Raw genomic sequence first — 27,302 nt, forward strand, 5'->3', positions numbered from 1 at the left:
GCCGTACTAAATGATGTCATGTTCTTCAGCCAGCTCCCTCTGGCCAGAGACTTTTTGTTCAGCAGTACCAACCGTCAGGACTGTCAGTTCCTGCAGTTAAAACCAGACCAACATCATGTCCTGGACACAAACTTTCTCTTTTCTTACTGAAACACTTCAGAGAAATGTATTTCTGAAAACGCTTGAAGTGAGAAATAAGCTGCAGTTGAAAAGTTAAAAGGTTTTCCAGAAGTGTCAGCTGTGAGGGGGTGAGAGTATGAACTCTCCTGCTGAACAAGCATTTTTTCCAGCAGCTGGCTGACGTCAGCGCTGAACTTTTCTTCTTCTTCTTATGGGAGGATGCAGAGGCCTTTAGCAGTCCCCAAAGTGCTTTACACTGTTAATCACATTCACCCATTCATTCACACACCAATGGAGGCGGCGACCATGGAAGGCACTCAGTCCATCCACTGGGAGCAGTTTGGGGTTCAGTGTCTTGCTCAAGGACACTTGGACATGTGGACATGTGGAGATGGGAATGGAGCTCCAACAGATGTGGTTCAGGAAGTCCAGCTTGAGCCCAGAATCACAAGGTCTCCTCCAGTTTGAAGTCAACATTGCTGATTTAAACCCTGTTGAGACGCTTCAGGAAATCATTTAGTTTCTGGTTTGTCACCAAAATGAGAAGATTTCAATCAGTTTGGTTTCCATTTGTGTTGAACTGCACAGAGGCTGACAAAAGGTCCCTGCTTGATAATGAAGGTTAAAGAAGCACATTTCATTATTAGTTCTAACAATGCTGCTTTCTGTGGTTTGAAAAATGTGAGGTTAAAAATCTTGTATGAGCAGATGTGAACTTTGAAGAAATGGAAGTAAAATGTTGACATGAATCCAATGGCTTTTGTTCTTCACTGTTTTTATTTTACATTAATGAGTCGTAATTTCATTTTTCACTCTTTTTACACTACGGAGGAAAAACTACTGTTTGTTTACCTGCAACACGTACTGAAGTACATATCATGAAAGTAAAACTCTTCAGTGGAAACATGCAATGATTTCTTCGTCTCAAACTATTTATTCTAACAACAACCACCACTTTAGCAATTACTTATATATGCAATAGATCCTTTTTAACAGGTATTTTTCCTGACAGGATGAAAATAGCCAAGATGGTTCCAAGCTATAAAACTGTAGACAAATACATCATCTGAAATTCTAGAATTTGTTTCCTCAGTTTGAGAAAAAAACAACAACTTTAAAACATTATATGTAAACAGACTGGATAATTTTATAGAAAATACAACTTACTGAATGATCATCATTATGAGTTGAGAAGAAAATGATCAACATCTTTGACATTAAATAGGTTTTGTTATGGGTGGATGGATGGACGCAATAGAAATACTGACCTGCAGTTCCCCCTATATCCAGTAGGTGTCAGTATGAAGCAGCTTTGGAGACATGGGGAGATGGAGGAGGGAAAAGGAGTGTTTGAAGTACACGGCCAGTATTGTAGATAGTTTTTACTTAGAAAAGCAGCTCATCTACTTTAATGTGGGGGAGAACAATGTGTCATTATTTATGAAGTGAATCATCATCAATATGCAAATCTGAATGAAAATAAAAATAAAGTTTTTTCATGATCTTTGAATGATTTGGGGAGTTTTTTTCTTTTATCAGTTGATTATCACCATAATAAAATGCAGGAAAAAGTTTGTTGGTAAATATAAATGACTTGTTATGAACAAACTCAATATATGCAGAGTAAATAAAATCTGCACAAAGTATCACTGCAGAACTGAGAAAGGATTTGTTCACAAACAATATCAACAAGAGAACAACATCAACCTAAAACAACAAATGTACTTTCACTACACAGTTGTTTGTGAAAATAAAGGCAACAGTGCAAATCTAGGTGAGTCAACAAAACAATTAACTCGATTAAATACATGTAACCTAAATATAAGAAGAGTAATGTTACTTTGACAGTGAACACAAAAGGGTTTTTCTATTCAGCCAGATTCATATTATAAGTAAATATCTTTATATAGGTATTTATCTTTCAGTTCCAGTAAAATAATTCATTTAGATTTATTTCAACTGACTGAATATATTCCATGTCTCTCTGAATAGTCTAGAGTTAATCAGTCTACTGTAATTACTACTATGAAGACGATGACCAATTACACTGAGAAGAACAACATGAACTAATGCTGGAGATGATTAAATCTAACTTTCCTTCTATAAATCAGCTCCCTGGATATTGCTGCCTTGCTCAAAGGCCTCTGGCAGTGACTGCTGTCTCTGTGCCGGGGTCCAGTAGTGGTTTGGGGATTCCCCTCCTCCTCCCTCCATTTTTTGGGGGGGTAATTTGCCAGCTAGATATATGATAAACAATAAAGTAAAAGAAGTACCTTTTAAAATAATCCACAGATTTCATGTGTTTTCTTAGAACGTTCTTAAAAAGACAAAGACATAAATCACCTGCTCTCTTTAACTTGTACATGGATGAGTTATCTCAACAACTGAATAGTTGTAAAAGTGGATGTGTGCTGGGTAACAAGATAATTAATCATCTCATGTCTGCTGGTGATCTGGTCATTCTCTCTCCCAGCAGGTTTCAGCAGCTTTTAAATATCTGTTCTGAGTATGGCTTAAAATCTGATGTTAAATATAATGTTAAATATAATGTTAACTATAATGCCAGAAAGAGCACAGTTCTGATATGTAGAACTAAGGAGGAGAAGGATCTCAACTTCCCTCATTTTTACCTGTCAGAACAGGAAGTCACTGTCAGTAGCAAAACAAAATATCTGGGACATCTCATCTCTGATAAAATGTGTGATGATGATGATCTGGATAGACGATGCCGTACGCTGTATGTTCAAGTCAACATACGAGCAAGGATATTTTCTATGTGCTCCATCCATCCATCCATCCATCCATCCATCCATTCATCCATCCATCCATCCATCCATTCATCCATCCATCCCTCCATTTTCTCCCACTGATCCGTTTCCAGGTCGCGGGGGTGGCAGTCTGAGCACTGTCGCCCAGATTCTATGTGCTCTGATAATGTGAAGATTACTCTCTTTAGAGCTTATTGTACTCCCTTGTATACTGCCCCCTTGTGGATTAAATATAGAAAATCAAGCCTACGACGGCTCAAGGTTGCTTACAATGATGCTCTGAGGATCCTGCTGAAAAAAACCTGGCTGGGAAACAGGAAGTGAGATGTTCTGTCAAGCAGGTGTTTCTACATTTCAGGCTCTCATGAGGAATCTGATGTATAAATTTATACGCAGGCTTGAGGACTCTCAGAACACCATTATAATGCTGCTGAATAATCTCAGTCACAGTCCTGTAAAAAACCACTCATCCTTGTGTATGGTATTATTGTATTGGTGTGGATGTCTTTTATAAATAGGGTAATATTTGACTTTTCTGTGATTATCCTATTTCTGATATTTTGTTTTATGTATTTGTGAATGTTTTTTTATGGACTCCTGTGTCTGCAATAAAGATAAAGATGATGATGATATATAATTTTATTTTATTGTAAAGAAAAAAAAAATCATCATTCCAAACTAGTTCTGTGTACAAATGTTTATCCACAAATAAATGTTGACTATGACCTACAGCAACAACAAAAGTTGAGCAAGATGACTGAGTGGGAGTTCAGAGTGACGGCTCCTCCACTATCTAACCGGCCAGGTTTAAAACCTGTGGTTTATGAGACTGTTGACGGCAAGCTTCTAGTTGAGGACCAGTTTTTAAACTTTCTCCTGGTCAGAATGAGAACAATGAGCCAGGACCATCTTGTTCTAACAGCTTCCAACACGTTGGACTTGAAATGGATTGAATCCTGAAGAACGAGGCTGTTTGAACTCTGTCCTGACACCAAACAAAGATGTGTGGCTTTTAAAGGAGATCAGAAAAACATCAACATCATTAAAAGTTGCTTCAAGGTTTTGAATGAGTGCAGAGAAAACCTCCCTCGGTTCGTCTCCCACTATTTGGATGAGCTACCGCCTGTCACCTCTAACACCATAGATTAGACCAACTTGCTGAGTAACATGGAGCGGCTCCAGAGGGAAATGTCTGCGCTCAGACATGGAGTGAAACTACAAGCTGGTGTCAGCGAGGGGCTGCATGAAATCACCTCCACTACTGAGCACAGAGTTGCTGCTTTTAGTCACCATCTGAAACCAGGACATGACGGAGGGCAACACAGGGCTACGCCCAGCGTCATCGCACATGGCAGTGAGGCCTCACTCCCTGGAGCCTCTACCCTGGGTCAAAGACTGGTGAGGAGGATCTCGGCAGAGTTAAAGTAGAGACTTGGCCGTGATGTAACTTGTTAGCGTATTGACACTGCAAGCAACAGGTCCAGCTCATTTAGACCAGGATACAAAATAGAGCAGTCAAACCTCAGTTGATAACCTTAAGCCACTCCACACACCTTGTAGTCAGTGTTAACATCAGACAGAAGAGAGTATTTCAAGATCAATTCTAACTCTGCAGACCTGAGATCAGATCAAATCAACTGGCATCAATTCAAAATGTCTGATAAACAGAAGAGAGGTTGACATGCAGGAAATATAAATCTGATGTTTTGTTGATATTTTAGTCTAATTATGACAAACTGAAGGCAGCATGTAAAGAAGATAGATGAAATGTATATATAGAATAATCTCCTAGTTTGAGGCACATCACAGCATCCTGGTCTTTTTGTGAGTTGCCAAACCGTCTGTATATTCATCCTCTTTCATTTTGATAACTTTTTCTGAACGATGCACCAAAGATAAAGTCATGATCGTGTTTTCGATTGAGTTTATAGTACTGTGCTAATATTTACGATGTGAAACAATATATTTAATGAACTAGACCTTTCAGGACTGGGCAAAGAACCAGCCAGTGTCATGATCTTGCTCAGTCATGAATTCTTGCATCAATGCTACAATGGGAATCCCGAACCAAATAATGGTGAAAGTCAAATATTGTTGCAAATGTGGGTCAGGGTACTCTGATAATCATACATATAATGAAATTATAACTTAAATTTGACTGGTGACTGGAATTGAGGGTCATGAATTTCAAATGATGTCCTGTTGCATATTATGACTTGATTGTAAAATTCTATTGTGTGTATGCCAATATCTTTTTGGAAGAAACACCTTAAATGACACAATGTAGATAATCAAAAGGTAACAGGCTGTGGGTTTCATACAAGTGTGTAAAGTTATTCTCACCTTTCAAACAGGATGTGTGTGAGGGAGCGTTGGATGCTCTACCTGAGCAGGTGATTAGGCTGACAGGGCCTGGAGGAGGGCGGGCTGGGTGCTGGTGATGCAGGCAGATACTGAGTTCCATTCCATGTTAAAGCTGAGGAAGGCTTCTGGGATGATGTTGAGACTGCGGGATGGCCAAAGGGAGACTCCATTTTCTTTGTCCTGCAGTCTTAAGAGAGGCGGCTCAAGAGGTGCAAAGTCTCGTGATCGAGGTTAATGGCACTTGTAGTCTATTGACAGAAAAGACACAAGACAGAGTTCTTTAGTAGATTATGGTTTTTCAACACGTCCAAAATACATTTGAGGTAGGTCAAACATTGAGTTAGGAGCCTGTCCTTTTATCTCCTTTGCTCTCCTTTGAAATCCTTTGATCAAATTTTCACTCATTTAATCTCCTTTGATCTCTGAGTGCTAAAATAACTCAAAAATACCTTTGTCAATGGCACATGCGTTTGCAAAACCAAGCTAGAAGAGGATATTTTGTCTATTAAAGCACAAGAAAAGTTCTCCCTGCTTGGACTCAACATATTAATTGACTTCACTGTGAGAACAGAAGTCAGCAGCACCGATATCATGACTCGAAGAGGTAAGTAACATTGTGTCCAGGACTCTGCCATCTCATTATGTCACCTAATGAGCTCCATGCTTGACAGTCACAATAGAAAATGGCTGTTTGGTGATCAGATGCTCAGTTTGATAATGAGAAGAAACAAAAGGCTGAGGCCAATAAGAGAAAATCGGTCTTAGTGTTTAATCTTGGGCTTTATTGGAACCTTCACCATTTCCATTATTTTGGGGGAAATAATATTTTTAACAACCCTTCTCATTTTTTCCTCCATTTGTAGATTACCTTAGTGCTAAGATTTTATTTTAAATCTCATGAGTGCTCAATGTTTATGTTAGGACAGCCCAATGTTGTAATTCAGGATTGTGACTACAGGATTAGGAATTCAGAACCATACTTCCACCTCAGGGAACGTGGAGAAAAATAAATCGCTGCCAAATAACAGCTGAAACCTTCCAAACAGGAGAGGGAATTGTCAAAGAAGAGGATGATTCAGTTGAAATTTTTAATCATTAAGAACCAAAAATGCAAAACCGACTTTAAGTACATTCGTCCAAATAATTGGTCAAACCAAGAGAATGTATATGAAAGTGTCAGGCTTCATTATCCCTCAGCTTATCCTTTGCAAATCAAAGCAGCTAACCTGAATTCATTAGAAATCTCTATGTTTTGTTCTTGAGGATGAATGTTTGTCATTTCTTTTAGCATATTCAAGCCCCAGGTCTGACAGGGCCCACAGAGACCGTCCTGGACAGCGTTCCAGGCTCATTGATGGTGATGGAGACGCCATCATGAGTAACAGCTCTCAAAACTTCCAGCAGAAACAGTAAGTGTTGGAAGATTCCCTTGTGATTTCAATTCAATACTCTACTTCCTGGTATGAGGTGAAAAGCCTTCTTTAAAATATGTATGAAAGTATTCAATGAGGATCTGGTTGAACCTCTTGGCAGCTGGTGGTGCAAGAGGTGCAGCTGTTGGTTTGAACAGAAGAAAGTAGAACATCACTGACTAGTTATTCTTCTTGTAAAATAAAGCCCCTCATCTCTAATGAAAGTGTGATTAGAACTGGGTGAGGTTTCTCATTTGTCCCAATAAAGTTATTGTTCTTTAGGTTTCTTATAGAAATGGTGCATTTGAATTACTGGAATTATATTAGATTTTGAAAGAATTAAGACTTTATTCACTTTATTCATCACAAACAATCTCCATTGAATTTGTCACTTGATACTTTGTACAAAGAGTTTGTATTTTTTGGTGTGTCGTTCATACTCTTGAGCTAAATGTTGTGTGATGACATGACGTGGGAAATGTGTGTTATTGGAACAGTTCCCAGCTTCAAGAAAAGGACGAGGAAACTGGAGATATAATTACATTGACTTTTCTTCAAGACCTCAGAATCAACGTTCAGCAATAGGTTGCTATGACTTTTCTTAACGATTCCGCAAACACTTTCTGGATAAAAAGTAAATAACATCAAAATAAAAGTCTGATACAAAGTGGATGGAAGAGGCACCTCATGGAGGAGATCAGAGGATGTTGCCAGCAAGAAGCAGGAACACATTTCTTCTGGAATTTTATTGGATTTATTTTATTTTTTTTACAATTGATGTTTTGTTAAATTCTACAGATTTTCTGAAGGTGTGTGGATCCTTAAATAGCAAGTTTAAAGAAAGATTGACCAGTTCAGAAATAATTTTTATCAGAATAAATAGTGAATGGTGACATGAGTTAGAGTGTGACTTCCTGTTTTGGAGTGAAATGATCACTGTGTAGGTCTCGTTCCGTCTCCGGTCTGTGCTCAGGGTGTGAATGGGGTTGGTCGGCTCATGGGGCCTTCCAGTGGCTCAAGAATGTCGGAGGAGTGTCTTGTGAGGTCATCTTCTGTTCTCTGACCTTCAGAGCAATTCTACACCCTGTGGGCAAAATATCATTGCATTAAATTCTCATCAGTCACTGAGAGATGCTGATCAGGCAAACGGAACCTGCACCGGGCAACAATAGACATCACAGCATCAAACTTCTACATTAAATCATTTTAAGTTTGGATCAAACCATAAGGACTGGATCGCCTCGGTTCTCCTTGAGGAAACCATGCTGGCTTTGTCTTTGGCTGGGGTGGATCGTTAGGTAGGGCTCACAGCGGAGGATCGCTCAGAATCAAACGAGATTTCCTCATTGGATGATGATTTATTGAGTTCACAACTGTATGATTTAATATGTATAATTACATGTGCATTAGTGTGGTTCTGAAACAGAGAAACAGAATTAAAACATAACTAGCAGAACACAAATGGTCTATAATGCAAGAAACATCCATTTGTTTTCACTATATGCTAGTATAGCAATAGAGCTGAAATAATAACAATAAAGTATAAACATGGCCGAAACTGGTATTAAATAATGAAACAAGGCTGCTCTGTGGGCCGAAACAGCTTCAACCATGAAATGGGGGAAAAGAAACCATCCGCAATACAACGGCTCCCTCTGCTGGTCGCACGAATAACTACAACAGGCCGCACCGGGAGGTGTCAGGTGACAACGGGTGGCCATGCGGGAGGCGGTGCCTTATCGCCAATTAACTGGATTTACAGCGAATATAAGAGAGATAAATGACAAACTATAGCATCTCCAGAAAGGAAAGTCACGGCACGAGGCCGAGCCAGGCAGGCAAAGCCTGAGCTCACATTTAGCAACGCTAAGCAGACAAAACACTTCCAATCTCGCACCGACAGTAAAGGAACAACAAAATAGCCCTTCTTACTTGTAAAGACACACAAAACAGGACAGATGTAAGCAGGCAGCTAGTCCGTGCTGAGAACAGGAACTACTGGCTAAAGTCTGGGACCGAATGTTAGCAGCCCGCGAGCAGCCTGAGTCATCTTGTGATTGGCTAAAAGTCCAGGTGAAGCGAGGCGTCTTCCAAAGGGGAGAGAGAGAGTCAACAGAGAGTGTCTGATGCTGAGCGGCCACAAGGGGGCGTTTTTCACAATAAAGTAGCAGTCTTTGTCCTGGTGGTCCACCGTCCTGCGTGTCTGACATGTCCCTCATTTTACCAGGAAGTGTCAACAAGTTCGAGATTTCTTTCACACTGGAAACCGGCTAAATAAGACATCGTGGCTAAACCCTAAAGACACAACAAAACATGTTTACGAGCACCAAAATAATCAAATCTTGTTATTTAGATGTCTTATGAATCCCAACAAAACACGTCCTCAGGTGTAATTCTAATGATGCTCTTGAATGTTGTAATAGATATTCGTGTTTCCAGCTCAAGAAACAATCAAACACATTGAACAGAACTCAGTACCAACTTTGTTAGTGAGACACATAGGCGTAGGAACCGGGGGGGACGTCCCCACCAATATTGGAGACTTGCGCATTTGTCCCCCCCAATAATCATCCCGCGGAGGAGAAAAATATTTGATTTAGAAATTTTTAACTGGCGTGCTTTTATTTTGACGGTGCAGCACTCCTCTCTGCCACTGCCCCGCCCCCTCCCTCACCCCCTCCCTCAGATATTTAATAACGGGACTTCTTATGAAGGAGGTCAAACGGTCTGCAGGGAACCTTCCCACCAATATGGCTTGTTTATAACATCATGTTGTTGTTTACATTCATATTTAGAAAGTAGATCTTCTGAATGAAATCCTCTTAATCCTGAGATGCTCATTGCTCCTTTATTTACCTGCAAACTTTGTCAGTGTTCCCAAGTATCGTCAAAGCTTGTCAAAGTGTTCTGTCCTCTTATTCCAGTACAACGTCCCCACCAAAGAAAAGGAGGAAACTGCAGCAAGACTTGCTTTGTTTTTTTAAAGAGTAATGTCAGTATGAGTAACGTTACTCTACACAAGGAGAACATCGAATCACTCCAACATTTATCAACGAGTTTGACTTTATATGAGACATTATGTGTAAAATGTCTCATCAGGAGAATGATAGAACATAGAGTTCTTCTAATAGAGTGAGAACCTTTACTGTCAGGGCCAAGTTCTACTCTAAACACAGTTCATGTGTCCGGGACAATATACATCTGCAACCCTGTTCTTAAAAGTCTTTATTCTGTAGGACAAAAACCTCAACATATATTTTTTAAGCTTTTGTAAGTCAAATAGTGTTTATGACCATAAGTAATACTGTCTGAGCTGCAGAAATAGGCGCTGGATGATCTGCATCTGGAGGTGCAGGAGGCGCAGTGGGAGGTGTAGCAGGAGGCACAGGATGTGTGCAGGAGGATGTGCAGGTGGAGGCGCAGGAGGAGGTGGAGGAGGAGGTGGAGGAGGAGGCGCAGGAGGATGTGCAGGAGGAGGTGCAGGAGGAGGTGCAGAAGGATGTGCAGGAAGAGGCGCAGGAGGAGGTGTAAGAGGAGGCACAGGAGGAGGTGCAGAAGGATGTGCAGGAGGAGGCGCAGGAGGAGGCGCAAGAGGAGGCACAGGATGAGGTGCATTATGTGTGCAGGAGGAGGCGCAGAAGGAGGCACAGAAGGATGTGCAGCAGGAGGTGCCGGAGGAGCTGCAGGTGTGTGCAGGAGGTGCAGGAGGAGGAGGTGCAGCAGGAGGTGCAGTTGGAGGCACAGGAGGAGGTGGAGGAGGAGGCACAGGAGGAGGGGCAGGAGAAGGCGGAGGAGGAGGTCCAGGAAGAGGTGGAGGAGGAGGCGCAAAAGGAGGCCCAGGAGGATGTGCAGGAGGAGGTGCAGGAGGAGACGCAGGAGGAGGTGATGGAGAAGGTGATGATGGAGGAGGTGGAGGAGGGGGCACAGGAGGAGGCGTAGGATGTGTGCAGGGGGAGCTGCAGAAACAGGCGCTGGATGATCTGCATCTGGAGGTGCAGGAGGCGCAGGAGGCGCAGGGGGAGGTGTAGGAGGAGGCACAGGATGTGTGCAGAAGGAGGTGCAGGTGGAGGCGCAGGATGAGGCGCATTATGTGTGCAGGAGGAGGCGCAGAAGGAGGTGCAGGAGGAGGTGCCGGAGGAGCTGCAGGATGTGTGCAGGAGGAGGTGCAGGAGGAGGTGCAGGAGGAGGTGCAGGAGGAGGCGGTGCAGTTGGAGGCACATGTTTGTGCAGAAGGAGTTTCAGGAGGAGGCGCAGGAGCAGGTGCAGGAGTAGTTGCAGCATGTGTGCAGGAGGAGGCACAGGAGGAGGTCCAGAAGGAGGCGCATAATTGTGCAGGAGAGGTGCAGGATTGTGCAAGAGGAGCTGCAGGATGTGTCCAGGAGGAGGTGCACGAAGAAGAGCAGGATTGTGCAGGAGGAGGTACAGGATGAGGTGGAGGAGGATGCACAGGTGGAGGTGCAGGATGAGGTGGAGGAGGAGGCACAGGTGGAGGTGCAGGATGAGGTGGAGGAGGAGGCACAGGAGGAGGTGCAGGAGGAGGCACAGGAGGAGGGGCAGGAGAAGGCGGAGGAGGAGGTCCAGGAAGAGGTGGAGGAGGAGGCGCAAAAGAAGGCCCAGGAGGATGTGCAGGAGGAGACGCAGGAGGAGGCGATGGGGAAGGTGATGGAGGAGGTGGAGGAGGGGGCACAGGAGGAGGCGTAGGATGCGTGCAGGGGGAGCTGCAGAAATAGGCGCTGGATGATCTGCATCTGGAGGTGCAAGAGGCGCAGGGGGAGGTGTAGGAGGAGGCACAGGATGTGTGCAGGTGGAGGCGCAGGAGGAGGTGGAGGAGGCAGCAAAGAAGGAGGCACATAAGGAGCTGCAGGAGGAGGCGCAGAAGGATGTGCAGGAGGAGGTGCCGGAGGAGCTGCAGGTTGTGTGCAGGAGGAGGTGCCGGAGGAGCTGCAGGAGGAGGCGGTGCAGTTGGAGGCACATGTTTGTGCAGGAGGAGTTTCAGGAGGAGGCGCAGGAGGAGGTGCAGGAGTAGTTGCAGCAAGTGTGCAGGAGGAGGCACAGGAGGAGGTCCAGAAGGAGGCGCATAATTGTGCAGGAGAGATGCAGGATTGTGCAAGAGGAGCTGCAGGATGTGTCCAGGAGGAGGTGCACGAAGAAGCGCAGGATTGTGCAGGAGGATGCACAGGTGGAGGTGCAGGATGAGGTTCAGGAGGAGGTGTATTTTTGTTGTATTTGATCCCTTTGGGGAAGATCCTCCAAAGGTTCAGTGATGTTTCTTTCCACTTATTTGCTGATGATATCAGCGTTACTGTTCCTTTAAGCCGTCTGAGATCATGAAGCTAAACTCCTTGCTCCATTGTCTGGTGGAAATAAAACAATGACTCAGCGATAACTCTCTGCAGCTCAATGCAGACCAAACAGAAACACTGGTTATTGCCCCTGATGATTCAATCCCTGGGATTAAACAGTACCTGGGTGACTGAGGCCAGTCTGCTAAGCCAAGTCTTAGAACCTTGGGAGTTCTCTTTGACAAAGACCTGTCATTAGTGCAGCACTGGAAGCAGCTGACCAGGAACTGCTTCTTTCAACTCAGGAAAAGATCTAAACTTAGGAACATGGTCTCACAGAACGATTTGGAGCTTCTCATTCCTGCTTTTGTGTCTTCATGTTTCGACTATTGGAACAGTTTGTTTTCATGTCTGAACAAGAAGGAGCTCTCTCCACTGCAATTAGTGCAAAACTCTGCAGAGAGAATTCTGAGCCGTACTAATAGGAGGACTCACATGTCCCCGGTTCTAAAAGAACTTCATTGGCTGCCAGTGTCCTATAGGATCAAGTTTAAAGTTCTGGTCCTGGTCTTCAGAGCCTTGCATGGTCAGGCTCCTTCTTATATCAGAGATCTGATCCAGCCTTACACCCCTGAACGGCTCTGAGGTCTGTGGATCAGAGCCTGCTGAAGGTTCCACGCTCTCATTTTCTCACTAGAGGTGACCGATCCTTCCAGGCTGTTGCTCCGAGGCTTTGGAAGGATCTTCTTCCCTCTTTGTGCTCAATTGACTCTGTTGACACCTTCAAGAGCAAACTTAAGACTCATCTATTAGTTCAGGCTTTTAATTAACTCCCTTTGTGCTGCTAGGATTTTGTCTTGTCTTGGCCTATAAGTACATGTTATTATTATGATATGATTATAGTGTGGGTGAGCGGTCCAAGGCTCTGGATTTAGGCTCCAGTCTCTCAGGAGGCGTCCGTTCAAAACCCACCACTGTCAGTTAAAAGGTTTTGGGTTGTTATATTTGCTTATTGTGACGGAGCGCTCTTGAACGCGCCGTCATGCCAGCGCTGTCAATGTTGTTGTAAAGATCAACTCCAGAAACTGTTTCCCGGGTCCCTGGACATGCTTCCCTGCTGTAGGCAAACGAGGGTGCACACTCTTTGCCTCCACGTCACACACACACACACACACACACACACACACACACACACACACACACACACACACACACACACACACACACACACACACACACACACACACACACACACACACACCTGCGGCTGGAACTGTCAAACCGAGGTACTTCCGGGTTCTCGGTTAAGAGCGCCTAGTGGCGCACAAAAGAAACGGGGTTATACCATTGTAGTGCGTATAATTGGTATACCCTATGGTAACGGGCTTAAACCGGCCTGGAGAAAACCGGTATGAAAAGGGCTTTCCCGATGTACAATTATGTGAATGTTTATAATTGCTTGCAGAACGTTTGTTTTTCATTTACTTAAATTGTGTAAAAAAAACCCTGTAAGAGATAGTTGGTTTGCCCGAGGGAGGGGCTTGTAGTATAAAGGAGAGCTCTGCTCACTTAAACGGGGCTGTCGCTGAGCCTAGGAGGATGGTGGGTTGTAGAGCTGTGAATAAGAAAGTCAATGTCCTCTACAGAATTATTTGTTTGTTTTGGTTGTTTGTTTTGTTCTAGTTTAAATCCTGCACTGTAAATATGAGCACTTTGGTGTAAATAAAAACCACCCCAAGCTGCAGTTTGCCGACTGGCCATCATTTTTAAATCGCGTTCCCTTTTTGAAACCTAGACCCGTGACACTTATGTAACAAGACGTCATTGTCCATTGTGCTCCTAATATTTTGGAAACTATGTTGAAACCTTTCTTTATGTTTCCACCCGGTTTTGAACAGGGGACCTTTTGCATGTGAAGCAAACATGATAACCACTACACTACAGAATCTCTGCAGGAGGTTAACAGGGTTGTGTGAAAACATTTGACTACAAGCAGCAACTCAATCCAGAAGAGACTGGAACAAGAACACAGCTCCTTGGACCGCTTGGTTTCCTCACTCAGCTCATCTCACTCTGAGGGAAAAGTTGTTCTTGATGATAAAAAAGCTCTTCTGAGAACATCAGTCCTCACCTCCACCCTTTCTGACAGGGTGAAGGTGTGTGTGTGTGTGTGTGTGTGTGTGTGTGTGTGTGTGTGTGTGTGTGTGTGTGTGTGTGTGTGTGTGTGTGTGTGTGTGTGTGTGTGTGTGTGTGTGTGTGTGTGTGTGTGTGTGTGTGTGTGTGTGTGTGTGTGTGTGTGTGTTCAATGACAGTTGGATCTATTTGATGTTTCACATTGTGGATTTGCTGTGAGATTCTCTGCACTTTAACACTTGAATTGTGAATCTCTTTGTTTAGTGTTAAAGGTAAGATCAGAGTCTTCAATAGATCAGATCAAAGTACTTTAATAGAATGTATTCAGTCCTCCTGACTGTCCTTTTGGAATGCCAACAGTTGCACCTCTTTGTGGATCAGTGAAGCCTGGAGCAGCCGCGGTAGAAAAGATGCTCTCTCAAACTGATGCTTCTCAACTTTATTGAGCCTTGCAGGTGAACACACCGTAAGTACTACAATGTAAACAGAAAAATACCATTAGCAACTCTTAACAGCATGTTTTACCTTTAAACTTTTACCATATTTACTACCTTTAACTCATGTGTGAGTAACAAACATGGCGGCCTCCGTAGAGCTGCTGTCCTGGAAAAGCTTCACTTTTCCTTAACGGACAAGTTGTTGTCACTTGGAATGTTGTGGTGTAAACGGAGCCGAAGACTCAGATCAAAACTGAGCCGTTAACATGTGACTGGGTTGTGAAAGCTCACACAGGAGGAGGGTTAAAAACTATATGCTGCATTGGCCGGGAATCAAACCCTGGACTCCTGCATGGAAGGAGAGAATTCTACCACTGAACCACCAACGTTACACTTCCCTTCATTCCAACCAGGAAATGTGAAGCGTTCCACCTTCAGTGCTCCATGAACCCCTCCCCCACAGTTTGAGTGATTCTCACTGTCACTGTCACTCAAACTGAACCAGACTGTCAAACTGTGACCTGACAGTGTCAGAGTCTTGAGCTCCTGAATTATTTATGACAATCACTGGAGTCCTTTAGCTTCTTCAACATGTCGGCTCGTTGGTCTAGGAGTATGATTCTCGCTTTGGGGATGAGAGGTCCCGGGTTCAATTCCCGGATGAGCCCTTTGGTCATCAACCATGATCCTTTGTGTTAAATTTCAAAAGAGGCTTTGACTTTGTGTGTGAGAATCCTCCTCCCAGACCAACCAGCAACATCTTCAAGAAGCAAAAGGACTCAACCAACAGTATCGGGGCTTTATTCACTTTGAGGAGCTTTCAAACAGCAACGCCGACACATTTCATGATTTTCTCCTAAAAACACTCGATGCTCTGGTTCTGGATGTTAAACTGATCCTGGACCAGGAACATGATGGAGCCAGAACAATGTCTGGCCTCATTTATAAAGGTTGATTATGACAAAACAGGTCCTGAAAGATGCGTACGCCACTTTCCAAACAAAGTTTGTGATCTAAAATGAACTTAGGAGGAGACTGTGCGTACTAGTATGACAACAATGGACCTGGACCAGGAACATTTTTGTTACGGGGTAAAACTGGTAGAGCTGATGGTGAAGTGGTGAATTGCACCAGATGATGTAGTGGTGAATTGGACCAGATGATGAAGTGATGAAATGAACCAGATGATGAAGTGATGAATTGAGGCCAGATTCATCTCATATAGTGAATGTCATTACATATCTTGGGGTCTTGCTACATCTTGCATTTTAATTTGTTAATAGGGTTAGGAGAAATAAGTGTTTAACTTCAGCCTAAACCCTTTCAATCTGTAAAATTGTCAATCTTTGCTCTTGTTTGTTTTATTTTGTTTTATTTTGTTGACCACCGACCGAAGAAGTAATAATAAAAGATAAATGAATAAATTAAAAGAGCAGAATTATTGATCCAGGTCATCAGAAAGGGCCGTGCTGCAGTGTTCCAGATGTTTCTTTATTGAGCTGTAGTGTTCTAGACGTTCCTTTACTGAGCTTCAGTGTTCTAGATGTTTCTTTATTGAGCAGCAGTGTTTTAGATGTTCCTTCATTGAGCTGCAGTGTTCTAGACGTTCCTTTACTGAGCTTCAGTGTTCTAGATGTTTCTTTATTGAGCTGCAGTGTTCTAGATGTTCCTTTATTGAGCTGCGGTGTTCTAGATGTTTCTTTATTGAGACTTTAGGCTGAATCCTGAATTTGCAGCACGATGATCATCTGTCAGACTTTCATCTCCAAATGATCCAGAGCGGTGGATAGAACTGATTGATGATCAACTGTGACAAGGTGTGGAACAATCAGTCTCATTTCAAAGTGAGCACATAAATAGAGCGGTGACAGCCGTGTGTAAAGCTGCACTGTGGATGCTCTGGTACCGCCATGCGCTCTGGACGCTCTGGTGCTGCAGACAGACGAGCTCCTCGTCACCCACCGCCTCCAACTCTAGTGACTGAGGATAAAACACAAAGTCCACTGAGCCTTTTTACAACTTCCTGTTGAAATATTTCATTTATACATTTAATAAACAGATCAAAGTGTATTTTATCAGTCTGGTCTCCACTGTGGTCTCCTACAAATCTGTCTCCTTCCCTCTCCGACACTCTGACACACGCTGACCCTCACAACCATGGAGGCTGTTTTGATGTCCAGAGGTGATGACCTCATGATGTCACTCTCCTCTGACCGCCATGATGTCACTCTCCTCTGACCCCCATGATGTCACTCTCCTCTGACCCACACGATGTCACTTTCCTCTGACCTCCATGATGTCACTCTCCTCTGACCTCCACCTTCAGATCAGGCTCTTCTTCTCCCACATATGATGGACCCAGACAGGACAACAAACAGGTGTTGCAGCAACATGGTTGCCTGTCGTTAAAGCAATATCCAAGCAGACACGGCGCTCCACCACACAGACAGCAATGAAAACAAGGCTCTTTAAGGAAAAGGCCAGACAGCCAGCATCTATGACAAGCTGAGCCTCTGTCATCACAAATAACTTACTGATGATGTTTTCATCCAGTGGTGGGTAGTTTGAATTCCATCCAGAAGAAATGACAACAAGAATGTCTCCAATCCAGTAAAACCTTCATTGTAGCCAACGTGAAGTGTCCAGAGTCCAAAGTGTCCAATATAAAACCCTCCAACAGTTTGAACATCCAGTCTCCATGGTATTTCTGAACTATGTACAGTAACGTGGCCTCATATCTTCTAGCACCATCTTCCTCTCCTCCATCCTCACAAACCTTTCAGCCACCTCCTTCCTATCAAGCACAACGTCTCTCTATGGAGAGCAAAGTGAGGTTTGAGAGTCTGGCCTCCTTCATGCCCATTATGTCCTTTCCATATGGCTAGAGATGATGAAGGGCAGAACAGCTTCTGTGGTGTTGAGCTTGATTTCTAGTTCACTACACATGGCAGAGAAATAAAGAAATCCATCCCAGACCTGCTCAGCTGTATTATGGCTCTTATATTGGTAGAATCATTACAGGCTGCCTGTCAGTTTTAGAAGAGATTTTAAAATGCTACTGCTTGTTTTTAAAGCCTTGAATGGTCTGACTCCTCCATATATCAGAGACCTGTTGTGATAATAATAATTACTAGAGGTTTGTATTTCCAGAAGAAAATGCAAGTGTGAATGCTGAAGATTGAATAAAGCTGATTTTCTTTTATCTCAGCGTCTCCATGGTTCCAGTGCTGATCTCTTATCAGATCAAAGGAGATCAATGCTTTTTACCATGGAGATGCTCAGAACAAAGATCTCATCCAGCTTTGATCTCCGTTGATCTCCATCTGGTGCCTCTCCAATCTTCTTTGTAATGAAAGGCTCGTTATTGTTCTTTTTCACAACCTTGGTGATGACGTCATCATTAGATTCTTTTTTTTAAGAATTGACAGAACTATTTGATAATATGACATCCAAACTGTAAAAACATTGTTGGATATGTTTGTTTCTTTAAGAAACTCCGACCAACTTGTTACTACAGAAGAGTTTTAGGGCCACTCATGACAAAATAAAATAAGAGTTTGTTTCTTTTCATACAATTTTATATAAAGTCAAAAAACAATGTTGAGATATTTTTTTCATCATACAATATGATAACAAAGTTGAAATATTGCGTCATTCTGGAGAACTTCCTGTCCATCCACCAGGTGGCACTATCACTGTGACTATATATTGGTCTATGGAATTGATCAGGGTAGGACTCTGATCACACATGTAAAGAACTGTATAATAAGTGTACTATTGAGGAACAGTCACCTTGATCCAGTGATACAACATAGTAACACCAGGACAACAAAAGCTGCCGTCACAGTGAGGAATTAATATTCCAACAAACAAACAGGATCACACGGGGGGGCGGAGCCTCAAAAGAACTCAATGAAAATATAAAGGAAGAGCAGTGAGGAAGCTCTGCCTGAAACGTCTGTGCTGGAATAAAGTGAAACTGACTGATCACAGTGTTTCTATTGTCCCATGAATTGTTTTTTTAATTAAAGTAACTTTGAAAGTGAGAATAGGAGTTCTTTTTAAAATAATTCATTGTCAAAAAATATAGGTAAAATAAAAGAAAACATTGGAAAAATATGTGATTGGATTGAGCAGCGACGACATGAAATACAGAGCATTGTTGTGTGGAGCCCACACCATTTTCACAGAATGCCTGAGTAGCTTCCGTTCAGACCAGGATCACTTCACTGTAGAGACCAAACTGCTTCAGTTCAGACCAGGATCACTTCACTGCAGACCAAACTGCTTCAGTTCAGATCCCACTGAGTTCAATACGATGCAGGAAAAGTTGGTCTCAGTCCAAAGCAGGTTAACATGTGGCTCCGTTCACAAAATGTTCAGTTCAGTTCCTTTTCAGCTGCTCAATTTTCCTGCTGAGCCTGTGTCCGTCCAAATTCATGAGGACCTTCTGGGAAAACTCTAATATGTTCTTCAAGTGTCTTAGAAAGTGAGATCGAGGGTCTAGATCAGCCCAAATAGAAAGATGAATATCATTATGGTACGTTCCATGTTGTTGGAGAATGTGAAGCCTTCAAAGACGACTCCACATCTCATGAAAGACTCTTGTCCTCTGAATGTGTAAACAGCTTTAACTGAGGTGAAGTGATGTCCAAATGATGTAAAAATCCTCATCCTCCACTATGTGAGATTAAAAAGCAAATAAAGCTCCAGATGGATCAGAACTCCTGGAGTGAAACATAAAGTACTTCAGGAAAGGAGGAGAACGCCGCCACTAGAAGTAGAGATATTTTCAGGATTGTTACGTTACGTTATGGAACGAACACTGAAGTTAACCCAGAAGTGGAGTATGGACATGATTGTGTGTTCATCTGTGGTCTGGTGGCGAGTGTGTGTGTTGCCTTCAGGGGCAATGGGAAATAAAACCACTGCATGTAAGAAACACTAAACAATAAAAACACTTCTGGTTAAGATCACAGCAACTTAAAAAACAATAAATAAAGCCAAATATGTAGCAAAATCATTGAAATGTGAATAAAAAGCTGTCAACAATGAAGCTGTCCCATGAAGACAAAGTCTTGAGTAGTTTCCTGCTGCTGGTTGATCCATGATGCAGAAGATTTGGATGAATGACTGATGGTTTCTTTGAATTGTTTCACATCTTGTTTTGCTCTTGTATAGAAAACATTTACAATCACATAAAACACAAATATTGAAAGAAAGAAAGTAGATGTTTTCACCAACATGGGCCGGTTAGCTCAGTTGGTCAGAGTGTGGTGCTAATAACACCAAGGTCATGGGTTCAATCCCCTTCCTTGCCAAATGACGATTCATAAACCATGGTCTTTACTTTCTGAAGCCACTAGATGGCACTCTCTCTTCAATAAACATCTAAAACACACCTGTCACACAGGAGACTGGGGTTCACTTTCCTGATGGAGTTAAGGGATTGTTGTGGTGGATTGCTCACACTGCATGAGCAAGGCACCACAATTATAAATGGCTGTATTGTAATTATTACTTGCATTGACTTGGAATCAAACCCAGGCCTCCAGCGTGGCAGGGGACAACTCTACCACTGAACCACCAATGCTAACACATCAGATCAGACCCGTCTCCATTTTAAATGTCAAAGAGAACTTGTCCTCATGGCAGTAAGCCATGTATTAAAATGAATCCTGATGGAGACACAAGCTTCAGAGGCTCTGACAGAACTCACTCACAAACCTGAAAACTGCTTCAGGTCAAATGGACCATAAAGTTACAAATCCTCCAATAGCAGTTGAACCTTCAGCTTCATTTCTTCAAGGTCGGCCATGATTAATGCTGCTGTTGCTCTTAACTAGTTTTCCTGGTATTTATCAGACAGATCATTTTCTGTTCAGCTTGGAGAGACCTCTTCCTCTTGTGCTGCTCTTTGTTGTGGTGTCCCTCAAGGCTCTGTTTTGGGTGGCCTTAATGTTAACTTTCATTTTTATGAAGACGACACACAACTGAACTTCCCCATAAAGCCTTGCTCTACGGACTCTGCCTCTAGCCTGTCCTGCCTCACAAAAGTAAAGAACCAAAGTCCAAAAACTTTCTACAGCTGAACGGTTTAAAAACTGAAATCATTTTGATCGCCCCCAATGGACCCAGTTCTGGTGGTTTTAACAACCTTTGCTCTAGTCTTGGTAGCTCATTGAGCAATGTTTGAAAGGAGGCCCACAATTTAGGTTCGACTCCGACCTGTCCTTTGACTGTCAGGTGACCAAGGTAGTCCAATCCTGCTTTGCTCAGCTGAGACGACTAGTCAAGACCAGGTCATTCCTCTCCCCAGCAGACCTGGAGAAAGTAATACATGTCTTCATCTGGTCCAGGCTGGATTACTGTAACTCCCTTTATTCTGGCATCAGTAGGCTCAATGTTCAAAGACTGCAGCTGGAGCAGAATGCTGCTACCAGGTTTTTAACAGGCACCAGGAGGAGGGACCACATTTCACCAATCCCTTCTTCCTTTCACTGACTGCCTGTCAGTTTTAGAAGAGATTTTAAAATGCTACTGCTTGTTTTTAAAGCCTTGAATGGTCTGACTCCTCCACATATCAGAGACATGTTATGATGTCCCTCCGGTAGGAGGCCTCGGGGCAGACCTAGGACACGCTGGAGAGACTATGTCTTTCGGCTGGCCTGGGAACGCCTTGGGGTCCCACCGGAGGAGCTGGAGGACGTGTCTGGGGCGAGGGAAGTCTGGGCTTCCTTGCTTAGACTGCTGCCCCCGCGACCCGGCCCCGGATAAGCGGAAGAAAATGGATGGATGGATGAAAAACCATAAAAAGATGAAATCATGAAAGACTCTATGTGAGATGTGTGGATGGATTTCACTTATATAGTGTTTTTCCAGCGTATAAAAGCCGATTCATCCTCCATAAGAACAAGAAGAACGTTGGGCACTCCAGAGTCTTGCCGTACTAAATGATGTCATGTTCTTCAGCCAGCTCCCTCTGGCCAGAGACTTTTTGTTCAGCAGTACCAACCGTCAGGACTGTCAGTTCCTGCAGTTAAAACCAGACCAACATCATGTCCTGGACACAAACTTTCTCTTTTCTTACTGAAACACTTCAGAGAAATGTATTTCTGAAAACGCTTGAAGTGAGAAATAAGCTGCAGTTGAAAAGTTAAAAGGTTTTACAGAAGTGTCAGCTGTGAGGGGGTGAGAGTATGAACTCTCCTGCTGAACAAGCATTTTTTCCAGCAGCTGGCTGACGTCAGCGCTGAACTTTTCTTCTTCTTCTTATGGGAGGATGCAGAGGCCTTTAGCAGTCCCCAAAGTGCTTTACACTGTTAATCACATTCACCCATTCATTCACACACCAATGGAGGCGGCGACCATGCAAGGCACTCAGTCCATCCACTGGGAGCAGTTTGGGGTTCAGTGTCTTGCTCAAGGACACTTGGACATGTGGACAGGTGGAGATGGGAATGGAGCTCCAACAGATGTGGTTCAGGAAGTCCAGCTTGAGCCCAGAATCACAAGGTATCCTCCAGTTTGAAGTCAACATTGCTGATTTAAACCCTGTTGAGACGCTTCAGGAAATCATTTAGTTTCTGGTTTGTCACCAAAATGAGAAGATTTCAATCAGTTTGGTTTCCATTTGTGTTGAACTGCACAGAGGCTGACAAAAGGTCCCTGCTTGATAATGAATGTTAAAGAAGCACATTTCATTATTAGTTCTAACAATGCTGCTTTCTGTGTTTTGAAAAATGTGAGGTTAAAAATCTTGTATGAGCAGATGTGAACTTTGAAGAAATGGAAGTAAAATGTTGACATGAATCCAATGGCTTTTGTTCTTCACTGTTTTTATTTAACATTAATGAGTCGTAATTTCATTTTTCACTCTTTTTACACTACGGAGGAAAAACTACTGTTTGTTTACCTGCAACACGTACTGAAGTACATATCATGAAAGTGAAACTCTTCAGTGGAAACATGCAATGATTTCCTCGTCTCAAACTATTTATTCTAACAACAACCACCACTTTAGCAATTACTTATATGCAATAGATCCTTTTTAACAGGTATTTTTCCTGACAGGATGAAAATAGCCAAGGTGGTTCCAAGCTATAAAACTGTAGACAAATACATAATCTGAAATTCTAGAATTTGTTTCCTCAGTTTGAGAAAAAAACAACAACTTTAAAACATTATATGTAAACAGACTGGATAATTTTATAGAAAATACAACTTACTGAATGATCATCATTATGAGTTGAGAAGAAAATGATCAACATCTTTGACATTAAATAGGTTTTGTTATGGGTGGATGGATGGACGCAATAGAAATGCTGACCTGCAGTTCCCCCTATATCCAGTAGGTGTCAGTATGAAGCAGCTTTGGAGACATGGGGAGCAGGAGGAGGGAAAAGGAGTGTTTGAAGTACACGGCCAGTATTGTAGATAGTTTTTACTAAGATAAGCAGCTCATCTACTTTAATGTGGGGGAGAACAATGTGTCATTATTTATGAAGCGAATCATCATCAATATGCAAATCTGAATGAAAATAAAAATAAAGCTTTTCTCATGATCTTTGAATGATTTGGGGAGTTTTTATTCTTTAATCAGTTGATTGTGACCATAATAAAATGCAGGACAAAGTTTGTAGGTAAATATAAATGACTTGTTATGAACAAACTCAATATATGCAGGGTAAATAAAATCTACACAAAGTATCACTGCAGAACTGAGAAAGGATTTGTTCACAAACAATATCAACAAGAGAATAACATCAACCTAAAACAACAAATGTACTTTCACTACACAGTTGTTTGTGAAAAATAAAGGCAACAGTGCAAATGTAGGTGAGTTAACAAAATAATTAACTTGATAAAATACATGTAACCTAAATATAAGAAGAGTAATGTTACTTTGACAGTGAACACAAAAGGGTTTTTCTATTCAGCCAGATTCATATTAGAAGTAAATATCTTTATATAGGTATTTATCTTTCAGTTCCAGTAAAATAATTCATGTAGATTTATTTCAACTGACTGAATATATTCCATGTCTCTCTGAATAGTCTAGAGTTAATCAGTCTACTGTAATTGCTACTCTGAAGACGATGACCAATTACACTGAGAAGAACAACATGAACTAATGCTGGAGATGATTAAATCTAACTTTCCTTCTATAAATCTGCTCCCTGGATATTGCTGCCTTGCTCAAAGGCCTCTGGCAGTGACTGCTGTCTCTGTGCCGGGGTCCAGTAGTGGTTTGGGGATTCCCCTCCTCCTCCCTCCATTTTTTGGGGGGGTAATTTGCCAGCTAGATATATGATAAACAATAAAGTAAAAGAAGTACCTTTTAAAATAATCCACAGATTTCATGTGTTTTCTTAGAACATTTTTAAAAAGACAAAGACATAAATCGCCTGCTCTCTTTAACTTGTCCATGGATGAGTTATCTCAACAACTGAATAGTTGTAAAAGTGGATGTGTGCTGGGTAACAAGATAATTAATCATCTCATGTCTGCTGGTGATCTGGTCATTCTCTCTCCCAGCAGGTTTCAGCAGCTTTTAAATATCTGTTCTGAGTATGGCTTCAAATCTGATGTTAAATATAATGTTAAATATAATGTTAAATATAATGCCAGAAAGAGCACAGTTCTGATATGTAGAACTAAGGAGGAGAAGGATCTCAACTTCCCTCATTTTTACCTGTCAGAACAGGAAGTCACTGTCAGTAGCAAAACAAAATATCTGGGACATCTCATCTCTGATAAAATGTGTGATGATGATGATCTGGATAGACGATGCCGTACGCTGTATGTTCAAGCCAACATACGAGCAAGGACATTTTCTATGTGCTCCATCCATCCATCCATCCATCCATCCATCCATCCATCCATTTTCTCCCACTGATCCGTTTCCAGGTCGCGGGGGTGGCAGTCTGAGCACTGTCACCCAGATTCTATGTGCTCTGATAATGTGAAAATGACTCTCTTTAGAGCTTATCGTACTCCCTTGTATACTGCCCCCTTGTGGATTAAATATAGAAAATCAAGCCCACGACGACTCAAGGTTGCTTACAATGATGCTCTGAGGATCCTGCTGAAAAAAACCTGGCTGGGAAACAGGAAGTGAGATGTTCTGTCAAGCAGGTGTTTCTACATTTCAGGCTCTCATGAGGAATCTGATGTATAAATTTATACGCAGGCTTGAGGACTCTCAGAACACCATGATAATGCTGCTGAATAATCTCAGTCATAGTCCTGTAAAAAACCACTCATCCTTGTGTATGGTATTATTGTATTGGTGTGGATGTCTTTTATAAATAGGGAAATATTTGACTGATCTGTGATTATCCTATTTCTGATATTTTGTTTTATATATTTGTTTTATGTATTTGTGAATGGTTTTTTTTGGACTCCTGTGTCTGCAATAAAGATAAAGATGATGATGATATATAATTTTATTTGATTGTAAAGAAAAAAATCATCATTCTAAACTAGTTCTGTGTGCTACAAATGTTTATCCACAAAGAAATGTTGACTATGACCTTGAAGGAAAAACAGTCATTAATGTGTTCTTTTATTGATGAGGAAACAAGAGTGGAATTAATCACACAGTTTCACAGATAATTACCTTCAGCAGAATACATGGAATAAAACCAGATCTCGGGCTCAAGCACCAGTCTGTCCTGGAGGACCAGGCTTCAATGGTCAAGAGCCCAGAGTACAGGAAAACGTTGGTTTATAAGCATTTCTTTCACCCCTCCCTGCACATATGGTGTGGATATCACATGTTGTCTTTATCGAAACTGACTATATCTTGTGTTCTGTCCCGAGAAGTTTTAGACATCACAATCGTACTTTCTTCAGACAAGGAGGATGTCACCTCGACATATGTTGCAAACTGGTGTGTTTGTAGTTGCATCCTCCCAGATATGGTCGTGTTATTAACAGTTCTGAACAGAAGTGATACAAGCTGATTATAATGGTATGTAAGCTAGTGCGTCTATAACTCATAACACCTATTTCTTCCTTTACCTACAGCAACAAAAAAGGTTGAGCAAGATGGCTGAGCGGGAGTTCAGAGTGACGGCTCCTCCACTATCTAACTGGCCAGGTTTAAAACCTGTGGTTTATGAGACTGATGACGGCAAGCTTCTAGTTGAGGACGAGTTTTTAAACTTTCTCCTGGTCAGAATGAGAACAATGAGCCAGGACCATCTTGTTCTAACAGCTTCCAACACGTTGGACTTGAAATGGATTGAATCCTGAAGAACGAGGCTGTTTGAACTCTGTCCTGACACCAAACAAAGATGTGTGGCTTTTAAAGGAGATCAGAAAAACATCAACAACATTAAAAGTTGCTTCAAGGTTTTGAATGAGTGCAGAGAAAACCTCCCTCGGTTCGTCTCCCACTATTTGGATGAGCTACCGCCTGTCACCTCTAACACCATAGATTAGTCCAACTTGCTGAGTAACATGGAGCGGCTCCAGAGTGAAATGTCTGCGCTCAGACATGGAGTGAAACTACAAGCTGGTGTCAGCGAGGGGCTGCATGAAATCACCTCCACTACTGAGCACAGAGTTGCTGCTTTTAGTCACCATCTGAAACCAGGACATGACGGAGGGCAACACAGGGCTACGCCCAGCGTCATCGCACATGGCAGTGAGGCCTCACTCCCTGGAGCCTCTACCCTGGGTCAAAGACTGGTGAGGAGGATCTCGGCAGAGTTAAAGTAGAGACTTGGCCGTGATGTAACTTGTCAGCGTATTGACACTGCAAGCAACAGGTCCAGCTCATTTAGACCAGGATACAAAATAGAGCAGTCAAACCTCAGTTGATAACCTTAAGCCACTCCACACACCTTGTAGTCAGTGTTAACATCAGACAGAAGAGAGTATTTCAAGATCAATTCTAACTCTGCAGACCTGAGATCAGATCAAATCAACTGGCATCAATTCAAAATGTCTGATAAACAGAAGAGAGGTTGACATGCAGGAAATATAAATCTGTTGTTTTGTTGATATTTTAGTCTAATTATGACAAACTGAAGGCAGCATGTAAAGAAGATAGATGAAATGTATATATAGAATAATCTCCTAGTTTGAGGCACATCACAGCATCCTGGTCTTTTTGTGAGTTGCCAAACCGTCTGTATATTCATCCTCTTTCATTTTGATAACTTTTTCTGAACAATACACCAAAGATAAAGTCATGATCATGTTTTCGATTGGGTTTATAGTACTGTGCTAATATTTAGTATGTGAAACAATATATTTAATGAACTAGACCTTTCATGACTGGGCAAAGAACCAGCCAGTGTCATGATCTTGCTCAGTCATGAATTCTTGCATCAATGCTACAATGGGAATCCCGAACCAAATAAAGGTGAAAGTCAACTATTTTTGCAAATGTGGGTCAGGGTACTCTGATAATCATACATATAATGAAATTATAACTTAAATGTGACTGGTGACTGGAATTGAGGGTCATGAATTTCAAAGGATGACTTGTTGCATATTATGACTTGATTGTAAAATTCTATTGTGTGTATGCCAATATCTTTTTGGAAGAAACGCCTTAAATTACACTATGTAGATAATCAAAAAGTAACAGGCTGTGGGTTTCATACAAGTGTGTAAAGTTATTCTCACCTTTCAAACAGGATGTGTGTGAGGGAGCGTTGGATGCTCTGCCTGAGCAGGTGATTAGGCTGACAGGGCCTGGAGGAGGGCGGGCTGGGTGCTGGTGATGCAGGCAGATACTGAGTTCCATTCCATGTTAAAGCTGAGGAAGGC

Source organism: Lipophrys pholis (assembly GCF_963383615.2).
Source record: "Lipophrys pholis genome assembly, chromosome: 18".
Classification (NCBI taxonomy): Eukaryota; Metazoa; Chordata; class Actinopteri; order Blenniiformes; family Blenniidae; genus Lipophrys; species Lipophrys pholis.